Here is a 21,695-nt window from a genome sequence, read left to right as displayed (position 1 = left end):
AATTACTGTTGTTTTCATACCAGAGTGGGTTCTTCAAGTTCAAGTTTAAGTTTAATTGTCATTCAACTATACATGCATACCCATGAATACAGTCAAATGAAACAGGCCAAAGTGCAAAGCACAGTACTAAAGGTCATACACAGCTCAAGGCATATGTAGCACATAGAAGATAGCAGTAAACACAGTCATATAAAGTACATATAATGTAGCCGAAGCTCCAGAGTCCATGGATGTTGTTAACAAGAGCCAGCCACACAGACTGCAGATGAACACAGTCCAGCTTGTCTTTGACTGAAAGGTTTCTATCAATGGGCCAAAATGGCCTAATTCTGCTCCTATATCTTATGTTCTTACGAACACTGGAGAGCAGTACCAATGCCAGCATAGACACTGCACTACATTGCCTCCTCTTCTCTAACTATGCAGCAATCAAATCTTGTTTACATTCGATTAAACTTCACAGGCTCTTCCCTGTATCAGTGACAATCAGAACGATGGCACCAGATTAATAATATACTTTTGACATACGGAATAATTTGCTTCATGTGACCAGCATCAAAAATTTAATTTACAAATAGGTTACAACAAAATTACAGATTACAGGGAGAAGGCGGAAGAGCTCAAGGCCTGGTGCCAGGCAAATAACCTCTTCCTCAATGTCAACAAGACAAAGGAGAAGGTTATCTACTTCAGGAAAACTTGCGACACTCATTTCACATCAGCAGCACAGCAGTGGGAACAACAGGTAGTTTCAAAATCCTGATCGTGTTCCTCTCACATAACCTCTCCTAGTCCCAGAACACATCCTCCAGAGTCAAGAAAGAAAGCTCTCCAACACTTTTACTTTCTGAGGACACTGAAGAGAGCTGGACTTTGCACGTTCATGCTCATGTAATTCTACAGATACGCAGTTCAGAGCACCTTAACATGATGCATCACAATGCGGTTTGAAAATTGTATTGCAGCGGACAGGAGGGCTCTACAACAGGTAGTTAAAGCTGCCCAACATATCAGCATCACCAGTCTACCCACCATCGAGGACATACATACAGAAAGATGCCAGTAATATCTCACTCACCCTGCTCATGGACTGTTTTCCTCATTCACATCAGGAAGAGGCTATACAGCATCCACGCCAGGACCACATCAAAAACAGTCTCTTTTCCCAAATTGTCAGGTTAATCAACACCTCCAACCATTAACACCCCCCCCCCACCACTACATACACCATGCCTCGTGTCACTTCATGTACATACAATCAGTCTATGTATATAACAGTTACTTCTACCACTGTGTTTTATAGGATTGCTTTTATATTAATGTTTATTCTGAGTCTTTTATTGTGTTCTTTCTGTTTATTGTGTTTAAAACCATTTATTTTCCTTTATACTCATGTACTGAAGAATGACAATAAACAATCTTGCTCCCTTCGTTTTGTTGCGATCAGATAAAAAGTACAAGAGCCTCAGGACTCGCTTCACCAGGTTCAAGAGCAGTTACTGCCCCTCAACCATCAGGCTCTGGAACAAAAGAGGACAATTTCACTCATTTATCCCATCACTGAACTGCTCCTATAAGCAATGATCTCACTTTAAGGACTCAAGTTCTCATTATTTATTGCTATTTATTTATATTTGCATCTGTACAGTTATCTTCTACACTCTAGCTGATCTTTCATTTACTATTATAGTTATATTTACTATTCTGTTAGATTTGCTGAGTATGTCCACTGGAAAATAAATCTCAGGGTTGTGTTTGGTGACATATACTGTATGTACTTTGATAGCAAAATTTACTCTGAACTTTGAACTTTTAATCGTGACTCTTGAAAGTACAATTAACGACAGCATGCCCAACAATCATATCTAACCTAGAGTGCAGCTTTATTGATGCTGAAAGGCAAAATAGGTTGGGATTTTTGTCTCAAGAGAGAAGTGGTGAGTGGAAATGTTGAAGATAGTAGCACTGAGGTAACTAGAAAATATTAAGAGGAAGAAGGAAAAGGAAGTGATTTACAGTAGAATACGATGGAAAAGAGACTTGTGTAGAACGAGCTTTAACGCCGTAAGATATATGAGCAGAATTAGGCCATTTGGCCCATCAGGTCTTCTCTACAATTTCATCATGGCTGATCCATTTTCCCTCTCAGCCCCAATCTCCTGCCTTCTCCCTGTATCATTTCATGCCCTGACTAATCAAGAATAGATCATCCTGTCTTAAATATACCCAATGACTTGTCCTCCATAGCAATGATTTCCAGATTCACAACCCTCTGGCTAAAGAAATTCCTCCTCATCTCCGTTCTAAAAGGACATCCCTCTATTCTGAGGAGCTTACTCTAGTCCTAGACTCCCCCATTGTAGGCAACATTTTAAGTGCTATGTGTATGATGAATTCCAATGATTCTAGGACAAAGTGAACCTATGGAACATTAGACTGAAAGGTATTCAGTAACTCTTTATAAAAGATATTTTATTTCACATTGGGGGCTAGGATCATATGCAAACTAACTCTAACTCTAACCCTATTGCAAACTTCCTTGAGTATATGTACATATGGAACATCTGTAAAATGTTTCTGTCATTTGGTGAATCTAACAAGGTCAACCATCATGGTGGCGAGTCTGGATATCAGATCACCAACTGAAAGAGAATGGAAAGGGAAAACAGGAAGATCAGACACTTGATCTGGTGTCTCTGCCGTAACAAAACAGCCTAAAAGGACTGGAACTCAGATCCAGAGAGAGGACTAATGATTATGACCAAAGGAATTGTCAAATGTTCTAGGGGCCTTTGAAGGTAGAAAGATGTGTCTTGCTTCCGTCATCAGTTCCCTTTTTTTTTAAGTATCGCTGCAGTTCAGCTCTCACAAAATGCTGGAGGAGCTCAACAGCTCAGGCAGCATCTGCGGAGATGAATAACCAAAGTTTCAGGCCAAGACCTTTCTTCAGGACGGGAAAGGAAGGGAGAAAATACCACAATAAAAATGCTGGGGAAGTAAAGGAAGCTAGTAGGAAGGTGATAGGTGAAGCCAGGTGGGTGGGAAAGGTCAAGGGTTGAAGAAGGAATCTGGTAGGAGAGGAGAGTGAACCATAGGAGAAAGGGAAAAAGGAGGAGATGACAGGCAGGTGAAGAGAAGAGTTAAGAGGCCAGAGTGGAGAATAGAGAAGAGGGAAAGGAGTGGGAAAAAGAAAAAGATGTTGAAAAAAATTACCAGAAGGAGAAATCAATGTTCATGCTGCCAGGTTGGAGGCTACCTGTACAGAATATGAGGCATTTTCTTTCAGTGTCACTGTGATTCAGCTGAAGGCCAGTTGGTCATAGCTCTCCAACCCCACACTCTCTACTCTTTTTCTCTTTCATTATTGTGCCTCCGTGTAAGTGAAAACGCAGATCAAAACAGCACAGGAACAGGCCTTTCAGCCCATAATATTGTGCCTAACTAATTAAATTAATGACACCTTATCCCTTCTGCCTACACACAGTCAGTGTCCCTCCATTCTCTGTGTGTACATACACCAGTCTAAAAGCCTCTTAAATACATTTATTGTATCTGTCTCCTCCACCACCCCTGGCAGCACATTCCAGTCACCCACTCTCTGTGTAAAAAAAACTTGTCACTTTTCAACTTATTTTGACCCTGGGGAAAAGTTACTGGCTAGTTAATCTAACTTTGTCTCTCATGATTCTATAAACTTCCGTCAGCTTCTGCTGCTTCAGAGAAACCAACTCTAGCTTCTCCATCCTGACTTTATAGCACATGCCCCCTAATCCAGGCAACGTACAAGTGGATGTCTCTACACCCTCTCTAAAGCCTCCACATCCTTCCTATAATGACACTACCAGAACTAAATGATACAGCCTAACTCGAGTTTTCTAAATCTGCAACATAACTTCCGGAGTCTTGAGCTCAATTCATCGACTAATATAAATTTCTCTGACTTCTGGAGGCTGACAGAATGGACAAGCTTTGTGGAGAGTCAACTGATATCAGTGCCATTCCCAATGCCCATGTCAAAGTAACTGTTGTTGCAGATAATAAATTAATTAATTAACTGGTCCAAGAACACACACGCTCCAACAACTCAAGAATTTAATTTGCACAACAAGAACAGCACGGGCCCCATGTCACCCATACCATTGTTCTGGAGACTGAACTGAAAACTGCTCTCTTTATACAGAATTGTGTTATCTGTTACAGATATTGATCATTGCTCACAATTGAGAGCATCCTGACTGACTGCGTCACTGATGGTACAGGAACTGTACTTTCCTAAATCGCAGGACCCTGCACAGAGTGGTGTGGACAGCCCAGCACATTTGCAGTTGTGAACTTCCCATGATTCAGGACATTTATAAAGACAGGTGTGAAAAAAGGGCCCAAAAAATCATTGGGGACCCGAGTCACCCCAATCACAAACTATTCCAGCTGCTACCATCTGGGAAGCAGTACCGCAGTATAAAAGCCAGGACCAACAGGCTGCAGAACAGCTTCTTCCACCAAACCATCAACTGATTAACTCACACTGATTTGAGTGTATTTCTATGTTACGTTGACTGTTCTATTTATTATAAATTATTGTAAATTATGATTGCACACTGCACATTTGGACAGAGACATAACATAACGGTTTTTACTCCTCATGTATGTGAAGGATGTAAGAAGTAAAGTCAATCCAATTCAATTGAATTGTAAATTGTACATTTGAATTCCTTAATTGTAAGATCAATTGCCATTCACACGGCCACAGTCACCCCAACCTAGCTATTCTGTAGCAAGCAGAAGTATCTCTGGCAGTCTCACTTCAAAGATCCCACTTGACTAAAACTACTCCAAGCTACTCTTGCATTAACCTTTGCCACACCACAACTTCCATACCCAGAGAATACAACATTTCTTTGTTGCAGATATCTTTATTTGCATTCAGTCAGTATTCACAGAACAGCAGACTTCATCTATCTGTGAGATTTTTATTTTTTTTAGTGATACAGCACAAAGCAGACTATTCCTGCCCTTCGAGCAATGCCACCCCAGCAACTCCACAACCCCGATTAACCCTAATCTAAGCACAGGACAATGACCAGCTAACATACTCAGTATGTCTTTGGGGAGGAAGCCAAAGCACCCAGGGAAATCCCATGCATTCCTCAGGGAGAAAATGCATGGACTTTTTACAGAACAGCACCAGAATTGAATTTCAAATTCCAGAATGCCCCGAGCTGTAATAGCATCGCATTATTCGCTATGCTACTGTAAAACTGAGCTCAGGTTCGTCTCGCAGGCAGACCTGTGCCAAGAGTTTAAGCAGTCAACTAGACGGAGCAGCAACCGCACACTATTCCCATAATGTACAGAGCAGAGCCTCCGCTTCCTATCAAACCATTTCTGCTGCTTGCATAAAATGGGGAAGTTGCATTCCTAGCAGAAACCACACTCACGTTCAGTCATAATGTCAAATAATATGTTGTGGTCAGGTTCCGTTGCCATGGTTACACTTTGTTGCCGTGTGAGACTCTATTAGAATTTCTGCAATTGTAATATCAGAATGGATTTATTATGATTGCTGTATCTATTCACAGAATTCACTGCATAGAAAGAGCCGTCCAACATAACAGTTTTAAACTGGTGCTTATTCTGATTGGGAGACTTCTCAAACAATTCCCAACTTTATCTTACACTACTAACATATTCCTTTAAGTTCTTTCTCAATCCTGCACCAGTCCAGCCTCCCTTAAGCTACATCTGTTCCATTTATCTCCACTATTGCTGCTACTGGGTGGTCAGGTGAAAATACTGAACACCTCTACCAAAGGAAGTGAAGGAGCTGCTTCCCTCCACTAGGCTGCAGGTAATCTTTGGGCAAGGTGCAACACTTGCTTCTCCCCACAATCAGGGTCAGGTGAAGCCATGGGAGCAGGTGGTGGATGGTTGTATGAGCAGCTGCTGCATATCACAAGTCCTGGTTATGTGACCACTGACACCAGGCAGACAATCTCTGAAGAGTATTGATAATGGCTGGTGGCACACATCTTATAAAGACAGTGACTAGATGAAGGCAATTGGAAACCTCGGTAGAAAAATTTGCCAAGAACAATCATGGTTGTGGATAGAACAAGATCACCTACTATACATCATATGACATGGCACACAATGGTGACGATGATCGCTGTTAAGTGGAGATAACTGGAGGAGTACTTCTTTCTCTCTCTTCTTTTATATCCTCCAATTGGATATCAGTTACAAAAGCTTCAGAATCTATAATACCAGGCTGAAGGGCAGATTCTATCGAAATGTGGTAACACGCTTGAGCTAACCGCATACAAAAAAGATGAACTCTTGATCTCTCAGTTTACCTCATGGTGATTCTTGTACAGTACTGTGCTTGTTAGCCTGCAGGGCACTTTCTCAGTCAATGTAACATCAAATTCTGCACTGTTCTTCTTTTTGTACCACCCTGATGTTTGGAATGATCTTTCTGGATGGTACACACACAAAAGCTTATTGCTGTATCTCAGTTCATGCATTAGGCAGGGTCCCTGGTAAGAAGTGTGTTCAGCTGCAGCTTCTAACAGACCGTGTTAGGTAGTGGAGCTGGAACCAGATGAACTCCGGATCATTCGGAAGGCTGGGGGGGGGGGGGGGAGGTGATAGATAGGACATACAGGGAGGTAGTTACAGTCAAGATGCTGGATACAGGTAAAGTGAGTGCCAGTCAGGAGAGGCAAAGGAAAATAGGAAACGAGTGCAGCGTACTCCTGTGGCCATTCCCCTCAACAAGAGGTATACTATGTTGGATGCTGTTTCTTGGGGGAGGGGGTTCCCTAGCAGAGGAAAGCCATAGCATCAGGTCTCTGGCATCGAGTCTGGCTCTGTGACTCAGAAGAGATGCGGGAAGAGGAGGTGAGCTGTAATGATAGGGTATTCATTGATTAGGGGTACAGAAAGAAGGCTCTGTTGATGAGAATGAGATTCCTGGATGGTTTGTTGCTTTCCAGGTGTCAGGGTCGAGGATATCTTGAATGAGTCCACAGAATTCTTAGGTGAGAGGGTGACCAGAGGTTGTGGTTCACATTGGTACCAATGACACGGGTAGTATAGGTGATGATATCCTGCAAAGTGAATTCAGGGAGTTAGGTGTTAATTTAAAGGACAGGAACTCCAGGGTTGTGATTTCAGAATTGCTACCTGTGCCACATGCTAATGAGACCAGAAATAGGAAGATCGTATAGCTTAACACGTGGCTAAGGAGTTGCGGCAAGAGGGAGGGCTTCAGATTTCTGAACCATTGGTCTCTCTTTCAGGGAAGAGTGTATCTGTGCAGAAGGGATGGTTTGCAACTGAACTGGAAGGGGACCAATATCCTAGCGGGAATGATTGCTAACGCTGCACAGGGGTGTTTAAACTAGAGTTGCAGGGGGATGGGAACCAGAGTGCCAGAACAGAGAATGGAGAGATTGTGGAGACAGATGTTGTTAAGCCTACATACAAAGTCAGAAATCAAAAAGTCAAGCATGGTGTGAGTAATGTCTTGAGCTCTGTATATTTCAATGCAAGGAGTATTGTAGAAAAGGCAGGTGAGCTTAAGGCATGGATCAGCACGTAGAATTATGACATTTTAGCCATGAGTGACACATGGTTGCAGGTGGGGCAGGACTGGCAGCTCAATATTCCAGAGTTCTGTTGTTTTGGACATAACAGAGTGGGAGGGCTAATATTACTAGACAGGGAAAATGCCATGGTCGTGCTCAATCAGGACAGACTGGAGAACTCATCTAGTGAGGCTTTATGGGTGGAACTGAGGAATAAGAAAGGTATGACCACGATAATGGGATTACAGTATAGATGACCCAAGCATCCACAAGATTTAGAGAAGCAAATTTGTAGAGAGGTCACAGACTGGTTCAAGAAAAATGTTGTGATAGTAGGTGATTTCAACTTTCCACATACTTACAGGGGATTCCATGATATAAAAGGACTAGGTGAAACAGAGTTTGTCAAGTATGTTCACGAAAGTTTGCTCAATCAGTACATAGAAGTCCCAACTAGAGAGAGTGTGATACTCATCTCCTATTAGGGAATGAGACAGAGCAGGTGACAGAAATTTGTATAGGGTAACATTTTGCAACTAATGATCATGCCAGTAGTTTGAAGGTAATTATGGAAAAGGATAGGTCTGGACCACAGGTTGGGATTCTAAATTGGAGAAAGGCCAATTCTGATGGCATAGGAAAGGATTTGGCAAATGTGAATTAGGACAGATTATTTTCTAGCAAAGGTGTACTTGGTAAGTAGGAGGAAGGCCTTCAAAAGTGAAAATTTGAGAGTACAGTTTGGATGTTGACGCTAGAATAGAAGGCAAAAATAGCAGGTTTAGGAAATTTTGGCTTTTGAGCAATATCGAGACACTGGTCAAGAAAAAAGTGGAGGTGTATAGCGGGTATAGGCAGGTGGAAACAAATGAGGTGCTTATGGAGTATGTGAAATGCATGAGAGCACTTCAGAAAGAAATCAAGAGGGCTAAAAGAAGACGAGTTTGCCCAAGCATACAAAGTGAAAGAGAATCATAAGGGCTTCTATAGCTATATTAAGAGCAAAAGGATAGCAAGGGATAAAATTGGTTCTCTTAAAATCAGATTGGTAATCTATGCATGGAACTGGAAGAGATGGGGGAGATCATAAAACAATTTTTTGAATCTGTGTTTACTCTGGAGATGGACACAGAGTTCATAGATGTGTGGCAATATAACAACAAGGCCATGGATCCTATTCAGATCACAGCAGAGGAGGTGTTTGCTATCTAGACAGAAATTATGGTGAATAAATCCCAGGGCCTGACCTAGTGGGAGGACATTGCCAGGACTTGAGGACCTGAGTTAGAGTGAATAGTTGAATAAATTAGGACTTTATTCTCTAAAAGGTAGAATATTGACGGAAGATTTGATAGAGATATACAAAATTATGAGAGGTATAGAGTAAATGTAAGCAGGCTTTATCCTTGAGGTTGGGTGAGACAACAACTAGAAGTCATGGGTTAAGGGTGAAATGTTTAAGGGGAACATGAAGTGGTGAGAGTGTGAAACGAACTGTCAGTGCAAGTGATGGATACAGGTACAATCTCAACACTGTATAGGTACATAGATGGAAGGTGTATGGTCTGGGTGCAGGTCAATGGGTCTAGGCAGGTTAATGATTCAGCACGGACTAGATAAGCCAAAGAACCTGTTTCTCTGCTGGACTCTTCTATAACTCTATGACTCTAATTACTAATTACCTGGGTATATGCAAGGTTCAGAAGTGTGTTACTAAGAAAGGACTGAATGGGTGGGTGGAGGCAACTGGTACATAGTCTATATGCTGAAGTGTTGATTTAATATGACTAATGTGTTGATACAATTTAATGTGAATGATACAGTATGTGTTTATTGAACGCAACACGCTTAATGTATTCAACTGAAATTCTTCTGCAAAAGTGTACATATCATAGCTCCAACACACAAGAGATTCTGCAGATGCTGGAAATCCAAAGCAACACACACAAAATGCTGGAGGAACTCGGCAACTCAGGTAGCATCAGTGGAAATGAATAAATAGTTGCCGTTTTGAGAGAAATCCAATCTTCAGGAGAAAGGAAGGGGAAAGATGCCAGAATAAAAAGGTTGGGGGAGGGGAAGTAGGATAGACTAAAGTTGATAGATGAAGCAAGGTGGTTAAGAAAGGTAAAGGGCTGAGAAGGAAGGAACCACAGGAGAGGAGAGTCAGCCATAGGAGAAAGGGAAAGAGGAGGGGACCCAGGCGCAGGTGACAGGCACATGAGAAGATGTAAGAGGCCAGAGTGGGGAACAGAGGAAGAGGGGAGTGGAAGAAAAAAAAAATCACCAAAAGGACAAATTAATATTCATACCATCAGGTTGGAAGCTACTCAGATAGAATATAAGGTGTTTCTCTTCCACCCTGAGGGAGGCCTCATCGTGTCACAAGAAAAGGCCGAGGACCAGCATGTTGGAACGGAAATGGAAATCAGAAGTAAAATGTTGGGCCACCAGGAAGTTCCACTTTTGGTAGGTGGAGCAGAGGTGCTGGACAAAGCCGTTGTCCAATTAACAATGGGTTTCGCCACATTGGAAGCAAGACACACAATAGACAATCCCAGGTGATTTGCAGGTGAAAGGTTGCCTCATCTGGAAGAATTGTTTGGGGCCAGAATGGAGGAGTGGGAGGAGGTGAATAGGCTGGTGTAACATTTTGGCTGCTTGCGGGAATAAGTGTAGGGAAGGATGAATGGACAAGGGAGTCACAGAGGGAGTGATTCCTGTGGAAATTTGAGAGTGCGGGAAGGTAAAGAAGTGTTTGGTGGTAGGATCCTGTTGAAGATGGAGGAAGTTGTTGGAGAATGACATGTCGGATGCAAAGGCTCATGGAGAGGTAGGTATAGTCTATATAGCCATGGGAAATATAAAAGAAATTGGTTGACAGTTTGTCTCCAGAGATGGAGATAAAGAGATTGAAAGGGGGAACGGATGTATCAGAGATGGACCAAATGAATTTAAGGGCAGGGTGGAAGTTGGAGGCAAAATTGATGTAATTAATGGGCTCAACATGGATGCACGAAACAATGAAGCCATCAATGCAGCAGAGGAAGAGTTGGGGAATATTACCAGGGAAGGCTTGGAACATGAGCTGTTCTACATAGCCAACAAAATTCAGGCATAGCTGGGGCCCATGAGGGTGCCCACAGCTACCCCTGGAGTCTGGAGAAAGTATCACTCACTCCTTGCTATTATGTGTGTCAGATATTAAGGTAGCTACATTTCCCTCTACTTCTCATACATGAAAATGTGACTACATTAATATCTGATACACATAATAACAATCACTCTTCAGATGATGACTCTGGCCTTAGCGTTCACTTGAAGATATTTAAACAGCTGCTTTTCATAAATATGATCGCATCTGTTAATGGCTACTTCAGCAGTTGCCTCTCCATTTCTTGGGCCTGATAATTAGCAGCATAGACATTGATAATTTTCCAGTCAAGATGGCACCAGTGTACACCGCTCCCTTAGTCGACATTGCCCAGCTAGCTAAAAAAAAATGCGATTATAGACTGCAAACTTTCACAGACTTAATGGTTTTTATATTCTGTGCCTTTTCATCACCCATTTCTTTTCTGTTTTGTTGTGCAAGTGGAGAGTGTTTGGCGTTCTATTATGTTCTGTTTGTTCTTTGTAAGATGAAGGGGTTGTTTTTTGGGGGTCAATGTTCCTGTTCTGTTTTGTGCTGGGGGAGAGGGTTTTGGGGTTGATGATCTGGATGCTGTTCCTCTTCATGCAGTGGGGGGGGGCTGGGTTTGATGTTTCTCTCTGAATGACTTTTGTGTTCTTTCTTTGTTCCATGGCTATCTGGAGAAGACAAATTTCAGAGTTGGAAATAGATACATGCTTTGATAATAATAAATGAACTTGTGAACCTATGATGTTAACCTAGAGAGGTGGATAATATGTTCTGCTTTTAAAGTATATCTTAGTCTGTGGTCTTCATCAGGGAAGAAAAGGATAAATAATTAAATCATTCATTGTACTCTTAGACAGCTTAACTGCATGTCTTGTTACACTTACAGCTTCAAGCAGTATCTGTTCCAAAGGATAAGGCTTCAAAGCTTGAGAAGAACAATGCACAGCTTCATATTTGTTCAAGCTTCAATGTATGTTGAAGTCAAGACCAACTCTTCAATGTGCTGGATCTCAAAAGTAACATTGATATTGCATAGCATATGTAGCCATGTTCCTTCTGGAGAAGTCCTGACCATAAGATAGAAAAAGGAGCAGGTGTCTGAGAAGCTGCTGTTGGCATCAATGAACAGGGATCAATCAAAATCAATCTGTAAGTCCTTAAACAGATACAGCAAGAAGAAAAATGCTTTAAAAATACTTTACCTTTAAGTATCCACAGATAAATATTTTATTTCTGAACTGTCATTCATCTTTGAGGATTATTATTTCAAATCCTATTCTAGAGATCAGCAATAGGAAGGAACTATCATATCATCAAAGTTGCCATTTTTTTGGAATGTTTGTTAAATAGAATTTGCTTCTCACATTTAAAACAGTTATCTTATGGCTTTTTTATTCAGAGAAGGGGAGCCTTTGTCTTTATGAAGCACTATTAAGGCAATTAACACATTCCAAAACCCTGGTCTTCTCAAATTTAGTGAGATTGCAAAGCATATGTCACCAAGGCTTCTCCTGTGAAGCTGAACAAAGGAGAGTTCATTCAGACAAATATATGGATTTTAAACTGCATCATTCAGAAGTAGAGAGACAGAGATTTGGGATAAACAAATCAAAATTATAATGCCAAAGAAGAAAGAAATATCAACTATTTGTTTTAAGTTGACAATGTGTAGTATTCCACACTTATCAAACATTTTATGGAACAAACAGTAAAAATGAGTTGTGATCATTGTAAATCTGTACATGAAAAGATGTAAAAATTAACTCTTAAACATTATTCTCTGAATGAATAACCTCTGAATGAAAAGCTAAGTGTACTTTCTCACTCCACGTGTCAAAATAAAAGTAGTTTTCTGACATAAAAGAAGATATATGAAACTGTGATGAGTAGACTGGTAGGACTGAAGGCTAATAAATCCCCGGGTCCAGATGGTCTGCATCCGAGGGTTCTAAAAGAGGTGGCTCAGGAAATTGCGGATGCATTGGTAATCATTTTCCAATGTTCCTTAGATTCAGGATCAGTTCCTGAAGATTGGAGAGTGGCTAATGTTGTCCCACTTTTCAAGAAGGGAGGGAAGGAGAAAACGGAGAACTATCGCCCTGTTAGCCTAACGTCAGTCGTGGGGAAGATGCTTGAGTCCATTATTAAGGACGAAATAGTGGCACATCTAGATGGCAGAAATAGGATTAGGCCGAGCCATCATGGATTTACCAAGGGCAAATCATGCTTGACTAATCTGTTGGAGTTTTTTTGAGGGTGTAACAAGGATGTTAGACGAGGGTAAGCCAGTAGATGTTGTGTACCTAGATTTTCAGAAGGCATTCGATAAGGTGCCACATAGGAGATTGGTGAGTAAAATCAGAGCTCATGGCATTGGGGGCAGGGTTTCAACATGGATAGAAAACTGGTTGGCAGATAGAAAGCAAAGGGTAGCAGTGAATGGGTGTTTCTCAGACTGGCTGGAGGTGACTAGTGGGATACCACAGGGCTCTGTATTGGGACCACAGCTCTTTACGATTTATGTCAATGATTTAGATGAGGGCATTGAAAACTATATCAGCAAGTTTGCTGACGATACTAAACTGGGTGGCAGTGTGACATGCGAAGAGGACGTTAGGAGAATACAGGGAGACTTGGATAGGCTGAGTGAGTGGGCAGATACTTGGCAGATGTCATTCAATGTGAATAAATGTGAAGTTATCCACTTTGGAAGCTGGAAGAAGAGGGCAGAGTATTGTCTGAACGGTGTCGAGTTAGGTAAGGGAGAAATGCAAAGAGACCTAGGAGTCCTAGTTCACCAGTCAATGAAAGTGAATGAGCAAGTGCAACAGGCAGTGAAGAGGGCAAATGGAATGTTGGCCTTTGTTACAAGGGGAATTGAATACAAGAGCAAAGATGTTCTTTTGCATTTGTACAGGGCACTGGTGAGACCACACCTGGAATATTGTGTACAGTTTTGGTCTCCAGGTTTAAGGAAGGACATTCTGGCAATTGAGGAAGTGCAGCGTAGATTCACTAGGTTGATTCCTGGGATGGCAGGGCTGTCTTACGCAGAGAGATTGGAGAGATTGGGCTTGTACACGCTGGAATTGAGGAGATTGAGAGGGGATCTGATTGAAACGTTTAAGATAATTAAAGGATTTGATAGGATTGAGGCAGGAAATATGTTCCAGATGTTGGGAGAGTCCAGTACCAGAGGGCATGGATTGAGAATAAGAGGTCAGTTATTTAAAACAGAGTTGAGGAAGAGCTTCTTCTCCCAGAGAGTTGTGGAGGTGTGGAATGCACTGCCTTGGAAGACGGTGGAGGCCAATTCTCTGGATGCTTTCAAGAAGGAGCTAGATAGATATCTGATGGATAGGGGAATCAAGGGATATGGGGACAAGGCAGGGACTGGGTATTGATAGTGAATGATCAGCCATGATCTCAGAATGGCGGTGCAGACTCGAGGGGCCGAATGGTCTACTTCTGCACCTATTGTCTATTGTCTATTGAAATAAAAATATAAGATGCTGGAAATGGACAGATAAGGCAGGAGCTGCAGAAAGAGAAAATCAAGAACCTTACTGATTGCTTTAGTGATGCCCAACCATGGATACCTCTCCGTGGTATGCACCTTGATTGTGTTCATCTTGTTTCTCAGCCCTTACTTTTCTTCCAAGAATCAAACTGTACATCTTCTGTCCTGTTCTTCCACCGCACTATGCTTGGAGCCCATTCATCATTCTCTGCCTTTTTGTGAAATGGCATTTCCTGCTCTGTGTATGCTTTTGTAATGTACTCAGCTAAGCTTGAAGAACTGCACTTAAATCAGAAGCCAAATCAGAATCAGGCTTAATACCATCAGTATATATTGTGATATTTGTTAACTTTGCGGCAGCAGTACAATGCAAAACGTGATAAATAAACAAAAAAACAAAATACAGTGAATATATATATATAAAATAGTTAAATTAAGATAAGCATTACAGGAGAATGGGGTTGATAGGGATAATAAATCAGCCATGATGGAATGGCAGAGTAGACTCAATGGGCTAAATGGCCTAATTCTGTTCCAAAAACCATTGATTGGACGAATTAAGTCTATTAAAATGAATATTCTACCTAAATTTATTTATCTTTTTCAGGCTTTACCCATTTTTATTCCTAAATCCTTTTTTAACTCTCTTGATTCTATTTTATCCTCTTATATATGGAAAAACAAACATCCTCGTTTAAATAATGTTCATCTTCAAAAATCTAAAGCGTCTGGAGGTTTAGCCTTACCTAATTTTAGGTTTTATTACTGGGCAGTTAATATGAGATATCTTACGTTTTGGCTATATTATATTAATCGTGCAGATTGTCTGGTATGGGTTTCTTTAGAAGTTAACTCAGTTAATAAATTTTCTATTATTTCTCTTCACTTCCTTTATCTGTAAGTAAACTAAATGATAATTCAATAGTTAAACATACTCTGAGGATCTGGGTACAATTTAGAAAAAACTTTGGTTTATTGAGATTTTCCCTTTCAAGCCCCATTTATTCTATTTTTTTAAACCTTCCATGACTGATCTATTTTTTAAGGAATGGGACAGGTTGGGTATTAAATGATTTTGGGATCTATTTATTGGAGGAAACCTTTGTTCACTTGAGCAATTGTTGGCTAAATATAGTTTACCCAAAACTCACTTTTTTAGATATTTACAAATTAGAAACTTTTTAAGATCTCAATTATGTACATTCCCTATAAGCTCAGATAAGGACTTAATAGATGTAATTTTTAGTCTGACACCTTTTCATTATGGTTCAGTATCTAAGATATATGGTATGTTAGTAGAGACAAGGAATGTTCCTTTGGACAAAATTAAGAATCTCTGGGAACAAGATTTACAGACAGCAATATCTAAGGAAACTTTAAGTGAAATTTTTAAACTGGTTAATACTTCATCGCTATGTGCTCGTCATTCCCTCATACAACTTAAGGTGGTACACAGAGCTCATATGACTAAGGATAAGCTATCTCGTTTTTATTCAGATATATCTCCCTACTGTGACGGATGTAATAATGGAGAAACTTCACTAATTCATATGTTTTGGACTTGCCCAAATCTTGTAAAATATTGGAAGGAAGCTTTTCAAACTTTTTCCTTACTTTATAAAGTCAATTTTAAGCCTAACCCTCTGAAGGCCCTATTTGGTATTGTTCCAGGACAAGATATTAAGCTGAAGGCATCTGATTTACATATTTTGGCATTAGCTCTCTTATAGCTAGGAGGACGCTTTTGTTTAAATGGAAAGATGTTTTCCTCCTACTCATGTTCAGTGGTTATGTGACTTTATGTCACGTTTAGATTTAGAGAAGATTTGTTGTTCAATTTCTGAATCTCGTCAAGACTTTCAAACATTGTGGGGACCTTTTCTGAATTATTTTCAAAACCTTCAATTTATTATTTAAACTCAGATGTTGGTTATTATTAATTTTTATTATATAAGAAGGTATTTATCTTCTTTTCTCCTTAATGAACAGCTTCAGTCTTGGTAGGGGTTAGACTCTCTTTTCTTTTGTAATAAATTAGTATAGTTCAATATAACTTGATTATCTTATAAATATGGGGTAATGTAATTGTTATTATGAACAGATATAATGTAACTGGTAGTTTTTTTTAATCTTTTCTGACCTTTTATATATACTTTCTTGTACTCTGTATTCTGTATTCTTGTATTCTGTAGCCTTCTATGTAGAAACTAATGTCTTTATGTCTTTAGCCGAAGAATGAATGTCTTTAGCTGAAGGATGGTGAATCTGTGGAATTCAATGCCTCAGATGGCTATGGAGGCCAATTCATCGGGGGTATATTTCAAGCAGAGGTTGATAGACTCTTGATTAATAAGGATATCAAAGGTTATTGGGGTGAAGGCAGGAGAATGGGATTGGTAGGGATAATAAATCAGCTATGATGGAATGGCAGAGCAGACTCAATGGGCTAAATGGCCTAATTCCATTCCAAAAATTATGATCCAGCAGAGGTTTAAATGCGGAAAGAAACTCGGATATCCAGGAGAAACCCAAACAGTCACAGGAATTGTCCATGCAGGGAGCACAGGAGGTCAGGAGCAACCCCAGGTCCATGGAGTAGTCAAGCAGCAGCACTACCTGCCAGTGACAAAGATTGGGCACCAATATGGGCACCACAATAGCGTAGTGGTTAACACAATGCATTTACAGCTCAGGGTGTCGGAGTTTTGAGTTCCACTCTGGTGCCGTCTGAAAAGATTTTTTGCGTTCTTCCCATGACTGTGTGGGTTTCCTCCGGGTGCTCCAGTTTCCTCACACGGTCTAAAGACACGTCAGTTAGTAGGTTAATTGGTCATTGAAAATTGTCCTGTGATTAGACTAGTGTTAAATAGGTGTGCTTGTTGGGCTAGAAAGGCCTGTTCCGTACTGTATCTAAATAAGTAACTATTTATTGAAACGGCAAAACAGTCTTTATTTATTTATATACAGAAACTGCATGTCCGTATTAATCTTGTAATTATATTCTGAAGCATGATGTTAAATTAATAAATGCTCAAAATATTCCAAAGTTCTGATCCAAGGTCACTGATTTGAAATTTTAATTCTTTTTCCTTTGCCAAAGACATGGCCAGACCTGCAGAATATTTCCAGCAGTTTCTGTTTTTCATTACTCCAGAAAGGTTTTAACTTAGTCAATCATTGCTGAGATGTTTCACCTGATTGAATACCTACATATCATTTGGCACTCAGCAACATCAGGAAATATTAGTACTTATAACAAAGAAATTGATTCAAGGCATAGGTTTTAAGGAAAAAGAGTTTTTAAAGAGGAGGAGAAAGGTTGAGAAAAGAAAATTTCAGAGCTTTGTGTCTTATCAGAGGAAGATGCAAGACCCAATGGAACATAGAACATAAAATAATTCTGCATGGCACAGGCTTTTTGGCCCACAATGTTATGCTGATCTTTTAACCTACTCCAAGATTAACCTAATGGTGGACCTGAGGAGGGCTAAAGCACCGGTGACCCCTGTTTCCATCCAAGGGGTCAGTGTGGACATGGTGGAGGATTACAAATACCTGGGGATATGAATTGACAATAAACTGGACTGGTCAAAGAACACTGAGGCTGTCTACAATAAGGGTCAGAGCTGTCTCTATTTCCTGAGGAGACTGAGGTCCTTTAACATCTGCCGGATGATGCTGAGGATGTTCTACGAGTCTGTGGTGGCCAGTGCTATCATGTTTGCTGTTGTGTGCTGGGGCAGCAGGCTGAGGGTAGCAGGTACCAACAGAATCAACAAACTCATTCTTAAGGCCAGTGATGTTATTGGGGTGGAACTGGACTCTCTGACTGTGGTGTCTGAAAAAAGGATACTGTCCAAGTTGCATGCCATCTTGGACAATGACTCCCATCCACTCCATAATGTACTGGTTAGGCACAGGAGTACATTCAGCCAGAGACTCATTCCACCGAGATGTGACACTGAGCATCATAGGAAGTCATTCCTGCCTGTGGCCATCAAACTTTACAACTCATCCCTCGGAGTGTCAGACACCCTGAGCCAATAGGCTGGTCCTGGACTTATTTCCGCTTGGCATGATTAACTTATTATTATTTAATTATTTATGGTTTTATATTGCTATATTACTACACTATTCTTGGTTGGTGCGGCTGTAACAAAACCCAATTTCCCTCGGGATCAATAAAGTATGTCTGTCTGACTATCTGTCTGTCTCTCCCACATAGACCTCCATTTGTCTTCCACGTATCTCTTTGGCTGAAGCAGGACCTCACTTTCTAAGCTCTCTAAGTCATTTAAACAAACTTATTTTTCTCTACACTTACTGGTACATTGCTAACATCTTCACAGGTGAATACATAAGCAAAATATGAGTTAACAGTATCTGTTATGTCCTTTGCATAATTTATCACCCCGTTGTTATTCCTAATAAACATAACTTCCTCCTTGACTTTTCTTTTACTACTGAAGTATTGAAACAAGTTCATAGAATTAGTATTATCAGCAATATCTTTCTCAACCTGACTTTTGGCAATCCTAGTTTCCCTCTTGACTCTAGCTCTCATATTTTCATATGCCCTACGGTTAACATCAGTACTATTTTTCTGTATTCCTTATATAGTCGTCTTTTATTCAATATTTTTAGGTATATTTTTATTCATTCATGTAGTTGATCCATTGTTTTTATTGCTTCCCCCAACCTTAGGTATGAACATTTCTTGCACACTCTTTAAATCAACCCCCTTGTCCCTCAGCTGACTCAGCATCAAGCAGATCCTTCCAGTTTGCCTTCAGAAGTCTTTGCTACATCTACATAAACTTTGTTTTTCTGAAATTCAATTCAATGGCTTTGGGTTTAACTGATATACTTCCCAAAAAACTTTGAGTCTAACAATGTTATGAACGCTTGTTCCGAAAGGCTCAACAACTTCTGTACTCAAAATTCTATCCTTGTTGTCAGAGAATATCAAATTTAGACAGGCCTCCCCTCTTGTCGGTGCATTAACATACTGGGTCAAAAAAACAATCATTCAATAACTCAATAAATTCAATTTCATGTAATCCATTAGTCACTGGGTTCATTTCTATATTTGGGAAATTAAAGTCACCTATGACAATAACATCACCCTCAGAATGTGCTTCTTTAATATTCTGATAGAGCTCTTTATTAAAACCACTATCAGCTTTAGTGGGTCTATAATATACAATGTTATTGATGTATCCTTATAGCTTTCAATTCTCACCCAGACATAAGATGTAAGACCATGAGATATAGGAGCAGAATTAGGCCATTTGGTCCATTGAGTCTGCCATTTCATCATGGCTGATTCCTCTCAGTCCCAGTCTCCTGCCTTCTCCCCATATCCCTTCATGCCCTGTCCAATCAAGAATCTATCAACCTCTGCCATAAGTATACATAAAGACTTAGCCTCCACAACTGCCTGTAGCAAAGAATTCCACAAATTCACCACTCTCTAACTAAAGAAATTCCTTATCTTCTTTCATCATCCAAATCATTGACATATACCGTCAAAAGAATCGGTCCCAACACAGATCCCTGTGGAACATCGCCAGCAGCCAGTCAGAAAAGGCACTCTTTATTCCCACTCTTCACCTCCTTCCAATTAGCCATTGCTTTAGCCATGCTAGAATCTTTTCTGTAATTCCATGGATTCATAGCTTGTTAAGAAGCCTCATGTGTAGCACCTTGTCAAAGGCCTTCTGAAAATCCAATTACACAGCATTAACCAATTCTCCTTTGTCTATCCTACTTGTTACATCTTCAAAGAATTCCAACAAATTTGTCAGGCAAGATTTTTCCTTGAGGAAACCATGTTGACTATGGCCTATTTTATCATGTGCCTCCAAGTACCTTGAGACCTCATCCTTAATTATCAACTCCAACATCTTCCCAACCACTGAGGTGAGAAACTGGCCTTTAGTTTCCTTTCTCCTGCCTCTGCCCCTTCTTGAAGAGTGGAGTGACATTTGCAATTTTCCTGTCTTCAGGAATCATTCCAGAAACTAGTGACTCTTGAAGGAATATTACTAATGCCTCTACTATCTCTTCAGCCTCCTTTTTCATAACTCTGGAGTGTACACCTTCTGGTTCAGGTGACTTACCTACCTTTAGGCCTTTCAGTTTCCCAAGAACTTTCTCACTAGTTATGGTAACACACTTCATGCCCTTTGACACGTGGAACTTCTACCTACTCCTAGTATCTTACATGTGAAGACTGATGCAAAATACTTATTCAGTTCATCTGTTATTTCATTGTCCCCCATTACTACCTCTCCAGCATCATTTTCCAGCAGTCCAATATCCACTCTCACCACTCATTTACACTTTATGTATCTGAAGAAACTTTTGGTACCCTCTTTAATATTATTGGCTAGCTTACTTTCATATTCCTTCTGAATAACTTTTTAGTTGTCTTCTGTTGCTTTTTTTAAAAGCTTTCCCATCCTCAAACTTCCCACTATTTTTTGCTCTATTATATGCCCTCTCTTTGGATTCTATGTTGACTTTGACTTCTCTTGTTAGCCATAGTTGTGTCATCTTTCCTTTAAAATACTTCTTCCTATTTGGGATGCGTATATCCTTTGCCTTCTGAATTCCTTCCAGAATTTCCTGCCATTATTGCTCTGCCTTCAGTGTTCTTTTCCAATCAATTCTGGCTAACTCCTCTCTCATGTCTCTGTAATTCCCTTTACTCCACTGTAATATTAATACATCTGACTTTAGCTTCTCCTTCTTAGAATTCAGGGTGAATTTGATCATATTATGATCACTTACCCCTATGGGTTCTTTTACCTTATGATCTCTAATCAATTCTGGTTCATTGGACAACACCCAATTCAGAATAGTTGATCCTCTAGTGGGCTCAACCATGAGCTGCTCTAAAAAGCCATCTCATAGGCACTCTAGAAATTCTCCCTCCTGTAATCCAGTATCAACCTGATTTTCCTAATCTACTTGCATATTGTAATCCCCCATGACAATAGTAGTGTTGCCTTTTGCCATGCATTTCTATCTTCCTTAACTCTCGATTCATCTCCTATCATAAACAGCCTCGCGTTAAAATGTTTTCTTATGTATATGGCTACTCCTTCACCTTTACAAGCTTGCCTTTCTTTCCTAAGTAAAGTATATCCTTTAATACTATATTCATCACCATCCTTTGTGGTCAGCCAGGTTTCAGTTATTGCTATTATATCATTCTTATTTCTATTTTCATGTAGTAATCATTCTTTGATTTTATGTAAGGTGTAGAATGTAACTGAGAAAACTGGTTTTCTTTATGTAGGAAGAATGCATAGGAGTCAGGTTAGTACTGATGTTCCCTGCTCAACATCATTCCCTTGCAGTCAGCTGTTAGGCTGTGTTGAAATAACAGGTGCTTCAGCACCAGACTGAGCTCTGGTGTAACTGTGATTACTACTAG

At 40.2% G+C, this 21,695-nt stretch overlaps 1 protein-coding gene across 1 annotated transcript in view; it reads left to right on the top strand.

Moving 5' to 3' along the window:
- Positions 1-21,695, top strand: part of LOC132383599 (phosphatase and actin regulator 4-like) — a 300,611-nt gene that overhangs the window by 47,519 nt on the left and 231,397 nt on the right. The window lies entirely within an intron of this gene.

This window comes from Hypanus sabinus, chromosome 30, assembly GCF_030144855.1.
Source record: "Hypanus sabinus isolate sHypSab1 chromosome 30, sHypSab1.hap1, whole genome shotgun sequence".
Classification (NCBI taxonomy): domain Eukaryota; kingdom Metazoa; phylum Chordata; class Chondrichthyes; order Myliobatiformes; family Dasyatidae; genus Hypanus; species Hypanus sabinus.
The sequence above is the reverse complement of the archived record's forward strand: the minus strand, read 5'-3'. Positions and strand labels throughout refer to the sequence as shown.